The sequence below is a fragment of the Pinus tabuliformis genome, chromosome 8 (genome assembly GCF_031772625.1).
Source record: "Pinus tabuliformis cultivar Carrire ecotype Pingquan chromosome 8, CPIR1, whole genome shotgun sequence".
In the NCBI taxonomy this organism is placed as follows: Eukaryota; Viridiplantae; Streptophyta; class Pinopsida; order Pinales; family Pinaceae; genus Pinus; species Pinus tabuliformis.
Window position 1 is genome coordinate 1,514,373,356 of NC_142294.1, and position 16,783 is coordinate 1,514,390,138.

The window sequence follows — 16,783 nt, forward strand, 5'->3', positions numbered from 1 at the left end:
GCGCGTACATGTCGGAAAACTAAGTTTTGGTCTGTGATATTTGGTCCATGGTATTTTGGTATTGGTCCATGGTATTTGGTCCGAAGTGTTGACCCCAGGTATTGGTTCAACATGGTTTTGGACCATGGTATTGAGAGAAGCCTAAACCTATATAAGGAGAAGATCATTAGGCCAAGGTGGGCAAGTGTGCAAGGATTGAATATCTGATGAAGGGTAGTATGCTGGTTATAGGTTTGTGATGCTTAGCTTGATCTGAATCAAGGATGCACCTATGCGGTTGATGATGGATCGAGATCATAAGGCTTGGAATGTATTATCATTATGTGGTTTGATCATGGATAGACTAGATCTGAATTATTAACGCATGTTTTATTGTATGAATGTTATGATCTGGGTATGACTGATGTCTGGAACAGCTGCAAAGTTATGAGTAAATATTTGCATATCTGTACGTAGGTTGGCCTTGGTGAAAGTGCGTATGTACGCTAGTTTGGTTCTTCATAGTAGCGTATACATTATGAGATATGATATTTGAAGTTGTAGTTGGATCTAGTTATTGTTGCAGAGTTCTGTTGTCTATTCTGTGTTCTGGAGACTGTGTTGTTGACAGGGTTTCAGTGTTTCAGTATTGGGTGATTCAGAGATTGATGATGCAGATGTAGTTGATGGGTGTATTGCTGTGATGATTAATTTTGTGCTTCAATGTTGTTGATGGGTCCAGTATGAAAATTGGATGAAACGTGGCCTTCAGATTATGATGTTGTGCTTCAGGAGTATCCAGTATGAAAATTTATGAAACATGGTCCCTGGAGGAAGAGAGAAGATCGTAGAGTTCTATAGGTTGGCGCCTACATACTGGTAAACATATCAGCCAGTACAAGAGCCAGGGGGTTGTAGCTCCCTTCCAGGAGCAGCTGGAAAACGAGTGAAGGTTGGAGCCTTCAGTAGGCCAGTGCCTACGTACTAGTAAATGGATCGGCTAGTACAAGAGCTAAGGGGGTTGTGACTCCCTTCCAGGAGAAACTGGAGAATGAGAGAAGGTTGTAGCCTTCTGCAGGTAGAAGCCTGCGTATTGGTATAAGACTGCACCAATACTTAAATATTTTAAAAAGAAGTTTCTTATTAAAGGAAGATAGAGACGAATTGCAGCAGGTAGTTTTCACCCACATTGGGTTTCCATCTTATATCATGGTGTTCATGTGTGCTCTTTATGTGTGATGATTTGTTCTGTTTTACTACACCTATTTACTGTTAATATACGCTAGTTGCTTTAAACACAGTTGCATATATACGTGGTAATCCTTAACTGAAGTAGTGTGTATGAATTTGAGTATGAAAATGAAAAAGTTATATTGATTTGATAATACTGATTCACCCCCCCCCCCCCCCCCCGCTCAGTATTATTTCCAACAATTGGAATCAGAGTAGGTCCTTTGGTAGAAGCTTGATCGCTTGAAGGAGATCCGTAGAACAATGGGAAAGAAAGTGCGTTAAAAGAAGAAGATAGCTCAAAGGAAAAATGACAGCCTGTCGTTGAGTGGAAGCAAGTATTTAGATCCTGAATCACCTTAGATTGAAGATGGACAAGCAAATGAAGCATCAGATAAAATCATAGATCAACAAGATCTACCTAGCAAAAGGGAGAGTGCCCTCAAAGAAGAAATTATCAGCTTAAAAGCTCAGCTAGAATGTGCCTTCAGAGTTCAACAAATGCTGCAGGCACTGAATGAAGAACAAGAAAAAGAGATTCTCAAACTAAGGCAACAAGTGGAAGAAGGAAGAAAGTCTGAAGAAATTTTGAAGAAGCAATGTCTTGAAAAGGAAGAACAACATCAGGTTGAGGTAAATATCTTGAAAGGCAGATTAGAAGAAAAGGATAAACTATTACGATTTCAAGACAATACTAAGATTTTTGATGATATTCTTAGTAGTCAAAGATCGCCTGCTATCAAAATTGGTCTTGGTTTTTATGAATCTGTTGAAGGTGAATCTAGATCACAAGGTGAGGCAAGGAACTCTAATGAGAAATCTAAAATGCTCAACAAGGAGATGAGAAGACAACCCCATCAACATCCAAGGAAAGAAATTACTCAAAGAATATCTTTTGCTCCTAACTATGGAAGTGATAGACGATTATTTCCTCTGATGAATAATGTTGAATGTTATGTATGTCATAATCTTGGACATGTTGCAGCCAGATGCAGAAGTAGAATGGTTCAAGACTATCACTCAAAAATATCATCACGTTCCAGATACTTTAAGGGATATTGTTTTTTTTGCAATATGTTTGGTCACAGAGCTGTTGATTGCTACAGAAGGAATATGAAACATGTAAGATGTTATGCATGTAACAAGCTTGGACACATAGCAAAGGAATGCAGGAGAAGATTTTGGGCACCATACCAAAAGGAGAAAACATCATCACAGTTGAAGAAATGGAAGAAAAAGGAAGTACAGTCAGAAATATGTGGCATAGCAGAGTACACAGACATGACAGACTCAAAGGAAGCTGAAAGTGTGGAACAACGGTGTTCTAAATCTCATACGCAGGTATCATGAAGACAAGTCGCATATATACGCGAGTTAGATGTTGCACAGTCGCGTATATGGAGCTCTGAAGAAAAACAGCAGAACAGACTCAGGAAATGGTTCTGTCGTGGTATATGATGGTTGGCTCAGGCTCAGGGGGAGCATATGCCTCGAATAATGCATTGTTGGCATTATGGTTAGAAGTCCTTGGTGATGATGCTTATTGACATATCTTACTACTGATTGTTGATTGGCCAAGAGAATGGATTGCAGGTTAAGATGCTTATAGTGCAGATCATATAGTGTATGATAGCTGCTGATAACTGTCATGGTCTTGTTGCCCCACTATGCATGGGATGGATGATGTAATGGTTCTTGTGTTTGAGTCAAAAATGGTGTATCCCCACTTGGTTGGGAGATTGATGTATGTATGAGTCTTTAGGAAGGTCATTGGCAATGTATGTATAGAGCCATGTTATGCTTTTGCAGACCTTGCATATGCTCAGGGGGAGCATGGACGGATTGGTACATCTTGGAATGTACAAAGGGGGAGCTCAATCAGAAACTTCAGCATGTACTCAGGGGGAGCATGGACATCAGAATGTATATCAAAGAAGAGAATATCATGGTCTTCCCTTTGCCCTTGATGTCAAAGGGGAAGAGTGACTTGGTGTGGTGGTTTCCATCAAGTCAAAAGAGGGAGATTGTTGGCATTATGATATAGGTGTTGTCCTTGATGGCAACTCACTCAGAGGTATGGTACAGGTGGCAACTCAATCAGATGATAGATCATAGTACAGCAGGTCAAGAGAGAGGTATATGTAGGTTAACCTTGATGAAAGTGCATATACACATGGATGAGCATAACAGAAGACGTGTATACGTACACATGCAGGTTCACAGAAGGAAAGGCGCGTACATGTCAGAAAACTAAGTTTTGGTCCGTGATATTTGGTCCATGGTATTTGGTCCAAAGTGTTGACCCCAGGTATTGGGTCCAAGGTATTGGTTCAACATGGTTTTGGACCATGGTATTGAGAGAAGCCTAAACCTATATAAGGAGAAGATCATTAGGCCAAGGTAGGAAAGTGTGAAAGGATTGAAAATTTGATGAAGGGTAGTATGATGGTTATAGATTTGTGATGCTTAGCTTGATCTAAATCAAGGATGCGCCTATGTGGTTGATGATGGATTGGGATCATAAGGCTTGGAATGTATTATCATTATGTGGTTTGATCATGGATAGACTAGATCTGAATTATTAACGCATGTTTTATTGTATGAATGTTATGATCTAGGTATGACTAATGTTTGGAATAGCTGTAAAGTTATGAGTAAATATTTGCAGATCTGTACGCAGGTTGGCCTTGGTGAAAGCGCGTATATACGCTGGTTTGGTTCTTCATAGTAGCATATACATTATGAGATATGATATTTGAAGTTGCAGTTGGATCTGGTTATTGTTGTAGAGTTCTGTTGTCTGTTCTGTGTTCTGGTGACTGTGTTGTTGACAGGGTTTCAGTGTTTCAGTATTGGGTGATTCAGAGATTGATGATGCAGATGTAGTTGATGGGTGTATTGCTGTGATGATTAATTTTGTGCTTCAATGTTGTTGATGGGTCCAGTATGAAAATTGGATGAAACGTGGCCTTCAGATTATGGTGTTGTGCTTCAAGAGTATCCTGTATGAAAATTTATGAAATGTGGTCCCTGGAGGAAGAGAGAAGATCGTAGAGTTCTATAGGCTGGTGCCTACATACTGGTAAACATATCAGCCAGTACAAGAGCTAGGGGATTGTAGCTCCCTTCTAGGAGAATCTGGAAAACGAGTGAAGGTTGGAGCCTTCAGTAGGCCAGTGCCTACGTACTAGTAAATGGATCAGCTAGTACAAGAGCTAAAGGGGTTGTAGCTCCCTTCCAAGAGAAACTAGAGAATGAGATAAGGTTGTAGCCTTCTGCAGGTAGAAGCCTACGTACTGGTATAAGACTGCACCAGTACTTAAATATTGTAAAAAGAAGTTTCTTATTAAAGGAAGATAGAGACAAATTGCAGCGGGTGGTTTTCACCCACATTGGGTTTCCACCTTATATCATGGTGTTCATCTATGCTCTTTATGCGTGATGATCAGTTCTATTTTACAACACCTGTTTACTGTTAATATGGTTAATAATGTTTTGAGGCACTCATTGAAGATCAACTAACTGAATCATAAGTTTATTGGATATATGCTAGTTTCTTTAAACACAGTTGCGTATATACGCGGGTATCCTTAACTGAAGTAGCGTGTATGAATCTGAGTATGAAAATGAAAAAGTTATATTGATTTGATAACACTGATTCAACCCCCCTCTCAGTATTATTTCCAACACATCCTTGATGGGGTCAAGGATCATGTGGTTCAACATATTTCCGAGAAGGAAACGACAAAGGAGATGTGGGACACTTTGAAGACATTGTACCAACATACTTTCGTGCAGAGGAAAATGTTCTTGGACAATCAGCTAAGGTCATACCAGATGCAGAAGGGAGAGCAGATAGATCACTTCCTCAACAAGTTGCAGGAGATGCAGGACCAACTCACCTCCATAGGGGCTATGCCGGATAAAGAATTGATGGTAAAGACCGCACTTAATGCAGTCTCCAAGGATTGGGAGATATTTGTCTAGAGCATACTAGGCAGGGTGAGTCTTCCAGATTGGGAAGAACTGTGGGCGGCTCTTTGTCAAGAAGAGATCAGACGACTAGCTAAGACGAGAGGTAGCAGCAAAGGACTCAGGATCAAGAAGGAAGAGGAAGAGGATGCAGCTCTAACATCTGTAGGAAAGTAGGAGAAGAAGAAGAAGAAAGACTTCTCCAAAGTTATGTGCTTCCACTATGGGGAACTGGGTTACTATGCGAACCAATGTCCAAGGAAGAAGAGTAAGGGAGAGGCTTTAGACTTGAAGGTAGCGCCAATGAAGGCGGAGAAAGAAGTCGAGGAGGATGACAATTGTGACATGAGTGCTCATGTGCCACTCGAGAAGAAGTGGGGAGACATCGAGCTGTAATCAGGAGGACTACATGCGATGAGGAGTAGGATCCTTCAGGTACCCAACCTTTTGGATTATACCTTGCTATAGGATCCCTAAAGAGAGAGTAGTAAGATTGGCGGATGTCAGTAGAAACGGATGCGGATGAAGCAGCATAGAGTGCTACAGTGCAGGAGTCCCCGGGTAGTGCAAGGCTAGCAGGCTGCAATAGTGCGAGAGGCACGGGAGTGTTGCACTAGTGCATGAAGACACAGAGAGGTGTGCAACGGTGCGAGATGCAGGGAGTTGTTGCAGCAGCGCAGAGGTCAGTAGAGGGAGCACTTGTTAGCGACAAAGGGAGCTTCAACATCAGGATTGTTTCTAGCCTGACAAGGATGTCAAAATTTGGGTGGATTAGTTGCTTACTCCTCAGTAACTGAGTTGCAGCAGTAGTAGTATGCAGTTGCACGATGCAACATGATGAAAGGGGGATGCAGTGCAGATGCAGTGTTGGGAGTATGGACCAGCAACAACATGGATGCAGAGGGAGTTGTTGTACGGATGCAATAGTGACAGTGGCAGGGCCATGGGTAGTAGTATAGGATGCAGCAGTGCAGAGGATGTTGGGTAGGGAGGCCTAGCATCAACACAGGTATCGATGTCAAATAATCAAAGTGATGCTCAGTGGAGTATTATTAGAGCACATCCTGGGTTTGAGCAGACTCTAACCAGTTTGGGAGATATTAAAATAATTAATATTTTTAATGGAGTTTCTAAGTCTAAACTTAGGAAAAATAAAATATTAATGGGTATTAATATAAAACTTGGTTAGAATGTTCCGAAGGATAAGGATCAAGCCAAATCTAATCTTAGTCATTGATTAGAGATTTAATCTCGGTTGTTGAAGGACCAACGAGAAAAGTATAAGAAGATGCTTGAGGGTTAGTTGGAAAACACACCAAAGTGACCAGTCATTCATTTTGCTAGAGCAGGGTTGCTAAGCAAAGTTGAATCAGTGAGCAGCAGTGAGGGGCGGTGAGTATGAGGCAAAGACGGTATTGAGAGACCAATGCAGAAGCAAAAGCAGAGAGAGCGAGAGCAGCAACCAATCCAAGCTACGCAAAGCCCAACAGAGTCAGCGCAGAGGCCAAAGGGACTGTGTCAGGGTCCCAGAGGCTGCGTAGTACCTCAGAGGGCTGACGCAGAGGGTCCTGGGGTTGACGCAAAGGTTAGAAGGGCCAGCGTTGAGCTTCAGTTATGCCAGAGAGTGTTTTGTGGGACAAGTTTTCTGAATACATGTTTTTGAATACAGAGGTATTGTTGCCGGTTAGGCACCCAATTGTACTCAAATTGATTGCATAATAATATACCCTCAGAATAGCTGCACCAGTTTTCCTGCATTGGGTTTTTCTGGGGACATTTGTCCAAAAATAACGGTGTCACTTATGTGCTTGTTTTCTTTTAGTTGTTGATCTGTAGATGTCGTGACTGTATTGTGTTTAGTTCAGTATTTAAATGTATTAAATAACTTGTTCGAATTTAAACAAGTAGAAGAAATAAACCAACATAATATAGATTAATTTTCTAACGGATAGACTTAGAAAATTCAACAGCAAGTAGGTGGCAATCCTAATAGCACAGTGATCATGAGTTCTTTGTTTGGAACAATTTCATCAATGGCCAAAACATCATCTTTGATTCTTGTTATATTCACAAAGAAGGAGGCCACTATATCTTATTTATTCATTTTTGTGGTCCTTAGTTCATTCTTCAAGCTTGCCACTTGACCAATGTTCTTAACAATGAATAAATTTAACAAGGCTTCATGCATTTCCTCAGCATGATTGATGTTGGCTATAAATGGGACAAGGTTTTCCTTTATTCCTTCTACCATTAGAGTTATGGCCACCAATTCTAGTTCTTTGAACTTTACTTTGTCAGCATCACTAGAGTCATTTGTAGGCTTCTTTACTTTTCCTTTGACCAAGTCAAGTGTTTTTTTCTTTTCAAGGATGAGGTCAATCCTCTTCTTCCAAGATCTATAATTTGAGGCTTCTTCAAGTTTTTTCTCTCCCTTGATTGTGTTAGACATTTTCATTGAATATAGTAGACTCCTGCCCTAAGATAATCCTTTTGAATGGTTCCTTGATCAAGTGCTTGACACTGATTTTTTCTTCTTTCTTCACCAAAGCTCTAATACAATGTCAGAACATTAGAAAGGCAGAAATATTTTCTTATTCTTGATAATTACTTGTGATGTTATTGATTTGTTATTACGTTTCTTTATATCTCACGCCTTTTAGTTCATCAAGCAATTACCAAAGCAAACACATAAAACAATGGACACCAAATGTAGACTCACGGCCAGGGAAAAACCCCTCTCTAGGGGAAAACCTAGGCAGTAATTCTTCCTTCAATAGTTTTCGTAGATATTCCAAGACCCTTGATCTTGACACAAACTAAGTCAACCTTCTTCCTTACTTATAGATGATCCTTCTTGACCTAGTAGCAACAACATCAATGACAACACTTTCTTAGACCCAGCAACTCCAATCTTGCCTTAGAGACTTTGATCTTCACTTAGAACCTTTGATCTTGGCCCAATACAGCTTCTTGACATGGCAACATTACACAACAACTAGCTATGACATGATACGACAATTGGCTACGACATCAACAAGAGAACTTCGATCTTCCAAATTAGGGCATGAGAGAGAGATAGTTGCACCAAAGGTTCGGTTTTCCCTTTTTCTTTCTCCTAGACCAAACTCACACTTCCTTCTCCTCCTCCTTCTATTTCACACTTCTTTCGGCGTCAAGAGATATCGAACTTGCTTGTGAGAGAGTGTGCTTCAAATGGAATTCGAATGGCTTCATTTATAGCCCTTTGGTAAGGTCGAATAGACTCATTTGAGGCCAACTTGATCATCTTAAGGCCGACTTGGTGTGCAAACAACATAATTCATATTTGACTCAATATTTAACATTTTTACATGATTCAAAAGCCCAAAAAGGGTCTCTTTAAAAGTACAATGACTCTATTGACTCAGAATAAATTCTAGAATTCCTCAATGGGGAATTTGACCTAAAACATAATGACCCAAGCATGAAACTAATGCTTTAATAAGTCATAATAGTAATAATAAAAAATATTTTCTTTATTCTTTTGACAAGTACTACATGATGACTCAAATACATTAATGAATACCGAACCTAGTTACATTTTCCAAAAAGGGTTTCTGCAGAAGAAGCTGTTAGATAGGTTGAAGTTGCAAAAGAAGTTGCTAGATAGGTCGAAGTTGCATAAGAAACTGTTGGATAGGTCGAAGTTGCATAAGAAATTGTTGGATAGGTTGATGTTGCAAAAGAAGTTGCTGAATAGGTTGATGTTGCAGAAGAAGCTCCTGGATAGTTCAAAATTGCAAAAGAAGCAACTAGAAGTCTAAATTGCATAAAGAAGTTGGAAGCAAGTTTTGACTTGGTCTTGGAGGGTCTTGGTCAAGGGTAAAAGGTATTGGAACTTGTCAATTGAAAGTATATAAGAAGAGAAATAATTCTGGTGGGTTTTCCTCTTAAGTTGGAGAGGTTTTGGCACTGATTGATCACCTACATTTTGTGTCCTATTGTTTCATTTTTTTTTATGTTTTGGTAGTTGTTTGATGATAGAGAAGATTAATTGTAATAAAGGAAAGAAGTAAATCAAGAAATGTAAAAATCCATCACAAGCAGTTATCGACGAAATAGAAATCACCTACACTTGCTACCCCTAGATGTCTCAACAAATAAGGGAGCAAGTGTTGTTCACAATGACTTGGCCACTCAAGACCTAATTATTTTTATTCACCAATTTTGGATTACCCTAATCCCTTTAGTAGATTATGCCTCTTCTACCACCTTTGAGCCAACCTCCCCCCCAACATCCCTTGAACTACAATTTCATCCAATGTTGGGGATCCAAATGACTAGTGCCTTCCTACCATTTCCCAATTTTCATCTCTTGAATCGACTTGTTCCAAATATGATATTTGTTATCAACTTGTTGGAATGCATCCCTTAGTTTGATCTAGATTGGATCATTATCCTATTTTTCATCCATCTTGATGCTTTAAAGTGGAAAAACTTGAGGAATTAGTGCACAAGACCATTTTTATTAGTGGTCTAGTTAGGAAAATTTTGAGTAAAAAACTTCAAGATCCATATCGAGGAATTAATTGTGGTCATAACCTTGCTATGGACCTAAATTCCATAATCTAACATTGGTATCTTTCCAAAGGTGCAAGAATCGCCTTAATCGGAGCTTGTGAGAAAGTTATGCATCTCGGAAAATGACCTATTGAAATTGATCACCCTAATTCAAGAGGATGTCATGTCAGCCCGAATTATTCATGGAAAAGGGGCTACACAACGTGATCATAATGAAGTCTTTAGAAGAGTCAATATTGTAACTCTAGTAAGAGTTGGAAGAGTAAATCTAACTACTAAGAGGCTATCGGGTTGTGTTATTGCTCGGCCTATAGGAGGAAAGGAGTTTTCATTCTACTAGAAACATTTTGTTCTATAAATGAGCGAAGTAGCCGAGACTGCATAGCAAGAGAGAAAACAAATAGGGTTTGTACATTATAGCAACTAATGGACGATAGGTCTCACTTCTTTGTACTTGTATCCATTTCTATTTAGAGAAAGGGAGAACAAAGCCTAATCACCTTCCAGCCTAAAAAACTGCAAGTTGTGACATTTTCTTTTAGTCAAACTTCATCATATTTCATCCATTTACATTTACCGGTACAGTTTTTAAAACCTTGAAACAGCACATTATATATTTGTTGCATATTATTCCAGCAATTGAGGCACATTAATGGCATAGGGTCTGAGGCTATTTTCAGATTCTGGTAGGAGATTTTGGGAGAATGTTCACAGACTGCCTACATCAACATGACACGTTTTTACATGTCCAAAGATGTTGTAATCATAATGTTCTCCCAGTATGCAGACATGATTCTGAATGTACTGCAGTGGCAGCTCTTATACTAACTCAAAAAATCAGTTGTGTTCAGATTTACTATACTAAAATGTTACTAGCCAAAGCCAGCAGCAGTTTGAAGTTATACAAAGATATCAGATGTTATTATCATAATGCTCTCCCAGTATGAAGACATGATTTTGAATGTATTGCCGTCGCAGCCCTTGTACTAACATAAAAAATCAGTTTTGTGCTCAGATTTACTATACTAAAATGATATAGGCCAAAGCCAAAAGCAATTTGAAGTTATACAAAGATATGAGATGCGGCATTGGCAGCACTTGAAGTTTTAAAAAAAGTGCGTTCTTCATACTCCAGAGGTGAGAATTCCGTGTTGTGGCCGTGGAGACCTGGGCTAATGCCAGAAGCCACTGTTTTTCCTGGTTTTCTCGAAAATTTATATACTCAAATTTCCAAACAAATTAATGAACCCTAATCTCCTTACGAAGGAATTTTGGAACTCCGAAAATTTTCCTGGGCGTCTTTTCTTCAGATTTATTGAGCATTCAGAGATATCCCTCCCCTGTATACGTCAATAGGGAAAAATAAAATTAAAAATTGGGGTAAGAGAGGCTCGAACTCTCGAGTTCAGGATTACTCAAACCAGATATGAGACATATGCACCACCACCCCACACAATCAAATATAAATAGACATCATCTAATGTTCAAGAAAAACCTTAATTCCTTTCCGAGTAATGGAGAGCAATGGACTGTAAAGATGGTTATCAATTTGTCCAAACTAACCATAGGCTCTCCATTTATAAAAGGTTCAGAACATGGACTGAAATTTGCTTTGTCTCCGAAACAAGATCCTTGTTGAAAATTGATTTTTAACACTGAAGACTATACGACAGGAATGCACTGAGAATCTTAGATGAGTGAAATTGTGTGGCAACAACTTCAAATTTTTTAGAAAGAATGTGAAGAGATACATATTGAAGGGTTTTATGGTTGTGGGACTACATCTAGCACTTGATCATGAGGAACCACTTTTGAGTTTTGGCTTACTTATTTTGATGAATCTATATGTGCCTTTGGATGAGCTTGATTATTGATTTATGACTGAGCACTTGATAATTGGGAATTTGAGGGCATTTCCAAAAGATTTGCAGTTCTGTTATAATGATACCTCGGAAAATTGCAATCTGTGGCTTTTTCTTTCTTTAAACGACCTTCATCATATTTCATCCATTTACAGGTACACTTTTCAGAACCTTGGAACAGCACATATATAATTGTCTCATATTATTCCTGCAGTAGAGGGAGATTAATAGCATAGGGTCTGAGGTTCAGTTTCAGATTCTGATAGCATATCTTGGGAGAATGTTCACACATTTGATTACTTCCTACCTCAACATGACCCGTTTTCACTTGTCCAGACTCCAAAGATGTTATTATCATAATGATATCCCAGTGTGCAGACATGATTTATCAGACTGAATGTATTGTTGTGGCAGCCCTTATACTAACTCAGAAAATCAGTTTTGTGCTCAGATTTACTACACCGAAATGACATAGGCCAAACCAAAAAACAATTTAAAGTTACAAAAAGAGCTCAGATTTACTACACCGAAATGATATAGGCCAAATAAAAAAACAATTTGAAGTTACAAAAAGATACGAGAAGTGGAGGGTTAACATTCAAAAATAACTCTGGAATATGTTTTTCCTTTTGTGGCTATAGATTAGTACTCTCGAACAGGAATTTCATCATGTGGCTGTAGTTTAGTGGTGAGAATTCCACGTTGTGGCCGTGGAGACCTGGGCTCGAATCCCAGCAGCCACAGTTTTGCGCGGTTTTCTTTAGAAAATAAACTCCATTCTACCTCGGAACAAATTATGAACTTCACTTTCCTTGCAATTCCTAGGAACCTCATTCATCTATAAATTTGCTGAAATTATGAAATTCCTAGCCGCCACAATCGTCTATAATTCTCATAAAATTATGACCTCCAATCTACTTCCGAGATAGTTTAGGAATTCGAAATTGCTCCAGGAAATTTTCCTGGACGTCTTTACTTCATATTTATCGAACATTCAGAGATATTCCTTTCACTTCTACCTCAATGACGAACAATTAAAAATTGGGGTGAGACGGGCTTCCAATTCCAAACAGCTTTCAAAGATTTGCTTGACTTGTCTTCTTTTCTTCATATTTATTGAACATTCAGAGATATTCCTTACCCCTGTAAGTTCAAAAATTGGGGTGAGAGAGGCTCGAACTCTCGACCTCAGGATTGCTCAAATCAGCTATGAGACCTACGCGCTAACCAACTGCGCCACCACCCCATACGGTTAATTTTGAATATAAATCCTAATTCACTATCGAGCAAAGGAGATCAAGAAACTGATTGGCAAGCCACGGGTTCCACAGTTCTCTCAACAACTAAACGCATGACCCTTAACATCTTCACCTCCCCGCCTTCCAGCCCTTCTTCCATCTCTCGCTTGGAGGCTCCCACCGCCTGGCTTTTCTTAAACTGAACACTGATGGCGGTTTCTAAATGCAATCGGAAGGCCGCTGGTTTAGGGGGATATTTTGAAATTGCTTGGGAAATCCAGTAAATATCCTACTGGACCTCTGGGGCATAGCACAAACAATGCGGCTGAACTCACGGCCTTGGAGGAAGCTCTCAAGATCGTCCAGAGGCAAGGTCTCTCCAAATTCCTCGTTGCACACCTTGGAAGATTCTCCAATCAAACATGACTGCTGAACCCAGGTGCAGCAGGATCGAACCTCCCTGGATTGGGTGTCAGACATGCGAGCCATGGGTGCGGGCCGCCGCCACCCACTAAAACAGAAGCCTAGGGGACGTGGCAGTACCCCTCACTGGAGGTTTGTAATGCTATGCCATCGGTTCGGGACCGGGAGTTACTTGACATTGTCCTCATTCCGCCACTTCTTGCTTAATACGACACTAAATCTTCTTGCCTGATTTCGTATCTACATGGCGCTCAACTCACTCGCGAGGTTTTCCATGTTGCTCAGCCTAATTAACTTGGTAATCACTCCCAGGCACGCCAAAACATTTAGCTTTGACACTCTGCTCAGGTCTTTGTTTGTGAGGTCTCTGGACAGTTCTCCACACTCAAACTACATATCAGAGAAATGCTCCTCCTCGGCTCTGTGGTCTTTATACTGGGCAGAAGCATTCAAGGATTATGGTGTTATGGCTAGGTGCTTTGTGCACATTCTGGACCTATGTCATCTCTGGTAGCAGATTGGGGTTCACAGGCTGTCATCGCTGGCCATCCACTCGACGTATTTTTTTGAATGGTGAAACCTGCACTCAAGTGCAAATAGAGGACTGATGACACTATTTATTTTGGGATTGATACTCGTGGGATCGAGCATTCACACAAACATATTGACACCAGGCACGCAATACATTCTTCGTTTGGGGATTTCGTTAGTTGGGCTATATAACTTGCGCCCTTTTAACAGGGATTGGAATCAGCGTTTTAAGGAGGTTGCTTTGAAATGTTGAGCTTTTCTGCAGGGCAGAAATCTCTTCTCTGACTTATGCGAGGCGTTTTCTCACCGATTTTCGGCTAAGGCTTTGAGTTTTGGGGTTTCATCTTTATACATAAAATTCCAAGGGAGACGCAGGCTTATTATCACTGTTTTGCTTGGCCGCAGGAGTTTTAAGTCTAATTTCTATTGCAAACCTTTATGCGCTATAACCTTTCGTGGTTTTGCGGAGTTTTAAAATCGAAATTTGAAGGGTTTTCTCATTTGGATTTTTGGCGTATTGGTGACTGTAGTATTCAAACAACGAGCGCAGTGGATAGAGCAGGAGAGAAGACAGGACAGTGGACAGTGCGGCAGTTGTCAAGAAGTCAGATCAACATACTTTGAAGGGTTAAGCGTCAAACAGAGTAAACAGCAACAACGAGAGACCAGTGCTGCTCAGAGGCGCAAACCAGAAAAGGAAGAGAGGATGCACGCTAAGTGTTTGACGAATCAACTGTATAACCACTGAAGTTACAGTCCTGTTTGTGCAGTATTTTTATAGGACTTCTGATGGACCTATACATGGACGTTAACCAATTCCTTGAAATCTTGTCTTTCAGCTGCGCATTAAGTAACAGTCGCTGAAGGTCAAAGGGTACAGCTTGAAACTAGGGTCCATGAAAACACCATGGAGTCGAATTCATTTTGGACAGCCCAAGTAAAACAAATTTTGCAGAGAATAGAATTTCTGGAAACTGAAAACAAGTTCCGTTCTGAAATACGCATCCCCTCTACCAGAGTTTCGGAGGTGGAAGGGGATAATTTATCCCTTAAGAAAATATTACATGAAAGCAAAGCGCAGGAAAATCTCCATCCTCCAAATGATACGTTGCATGCAGAAATTCTTGACCTTAAAAGCAAGCAGGAAGAAATCCAATCCAATAGGCCACCTTCAAACAAGAAACTGAGACATGCATCGATTCTTGGGCACAAGTGGTTCGGGCAAAGGATAAAACTCCTTCCCCTCTTGCAGTAGTTGAGGAGGTGGTGTAAGCAAAACTTGTGGAAGAACGCACCAGACGAGCGAGAGAATTGAATCTCAAGGTGAGAGGTCTCCCATTAACTCACTCCTCTCCGGATCGTATGGAAGTGGGGGCTAGGTTCCTTTGGGATACCCTTAGCCTCCCGATATAACTCTGGACAGAGCCTGGTTGGGCTACGACTCCACTCTCTTCCTTAGGTTTTGGACTGCATCCGATCGACTTCGCACCCTCGGGGCTAAGCGAAAGTTGTTTTCTCTCCCCAGCAAGATTTTATTGGATGAGGACCTCACTCGAGCACAGGTTGCAGAACTTAAACAATCCAGAGAATAGGTTATGGCAGCACGGCAGGCAGGGAAATGGGCAGTTATCAGGAATCTTCGGGTAGTTATTCGAGACTCCTTCGCACCTGGGTGGGAACCCCAAACTGGAGGTTCCAAATAATAGGCCCACTTGGGGAGATGACGAGGTACAAGCATCTTTATCCGTTGTTGGAATTGCAATGGATCTTTCTGGTCATTGCCGAGACTTTTGTATGATGCTCTCGAATCAGCGGACATTCTCTTCGTGAGCAAGACTCATGCAAGCCCTGTTCGACCTCTCCCAGATATCACAGGTTACGATTGGTTCTCAGTTTGCAAGCAGGAGATGAGGAGCTTGGAGGGGTCAGAAGATTAGGTGGAGTTGTTTGTTTGGCTAGTGACTCACTTTGGAACAGGGTATCTGTGGCAGTCGAAGACGAGTTTGCCAGGTTTATGTGGATTCGGATTAGCATCAAAGTCTCTCGTCCGAGGGACATCTACATTGCAGTCTGTTACTTTCCCCCAGCCTCTTCACCATTTGCCATCCATAATGGCTCAAATGGGGACCCCTTTATATACTTGTACATTGGCATCACCCAATACTCTGTTGTTGGGGAAGTCACATCCTCCTAGGTAACTTCAATGCTCATACTAGAGATCTCTAGATCTCCCTCCACGATCGATCAGAGGACGTGTTTTGTACCTAGGGGATAGATCTAGATTCATTTGGGCTTCACCGAATGTCAAATGATGTTGTGGGGCCTACAACAGTTTGTGGTAAGCATGTATTGCAGTTGGGGGAATCACAGTTGTTGTTAATTCTAAATGGTCCTCCCTGTTTCCTAGATTTTCGGATTTTCACGTGTCGGCCATATGGTGGGGGTGCGAGTGTAGTTGATTATGTCCTTGCTAGCCAGAACTTGCTCCCTTTTATTTGCCATCTCTCGGTCTCCCCCATCCCCCTTGTTGATCATGCACTTCTTTCCTTCTCTCTCTGGTTTGACCCTCCCCTTCCACCCCATCCTTCCCCTCGGGGCCCACCCCGAACCACCTTTCAATTTGATGAAGGCGACCCTGACATCTTCTCCTCTACTCTACGCAAGATGCTCCCATCAGAAACCCAGTTCTCCTTGCTTGATTCTGCTTCCATTAAATACACCCGTCTTTCATTTGCCATTTGGGAAGAAGCACTCAAATCCTTCCCTCACTCCACTCGTCCCACTTTCACCTCCTGAAAAGTTGGATCTTGCCCCATGAACAAATGGTATGATGACGAATGCAAGACTCTACATCGAGAACTTCGATATGCTTTCACCCACTCTCAACCCTTCTACCCTGACATCAAAGCTTCTTACCATCGTCTCCTTCGTCGCAAGAAACAACTCTTTGTCTCTCATAGAAGATATGAACTTTCTGCTCTCCTTGCC

The 16,783-nt window shown here is 40.9% G+C and overlaps 2 non-coding genes across 2 annotated transcripts; one reads left to right on the top strand and one right to left on the bottom strand.

Moving 5' to 3' along the window:
• Positions 1–12,274: 12,274 nt before the first annotated feature.
• On the top strand, positions 12,275–12,346 carry TRNAH-GUG (transfer RNA histidin (anticodon GUG)). The gene has a single exon. It is a non-coding gene; the product is annotated as a tRNA-His (tRNA).
• A 416-nt stretch (positions 12,347–12,762) lies between these two features.
• Positions 12,763–12,849, bottom strand: TRNAM-CAU (transfer RNA methionine (anticodon CAU)). Its single transcript is given in 2 exon segments — positions 12,763–12,798; positions 12,812–12,849. It is a non-coding gene; the product is annotated as a tRNA-Met (tRNA).
• Positions 12,850–16,783: the final 3,934 nt, after the last annotated feature.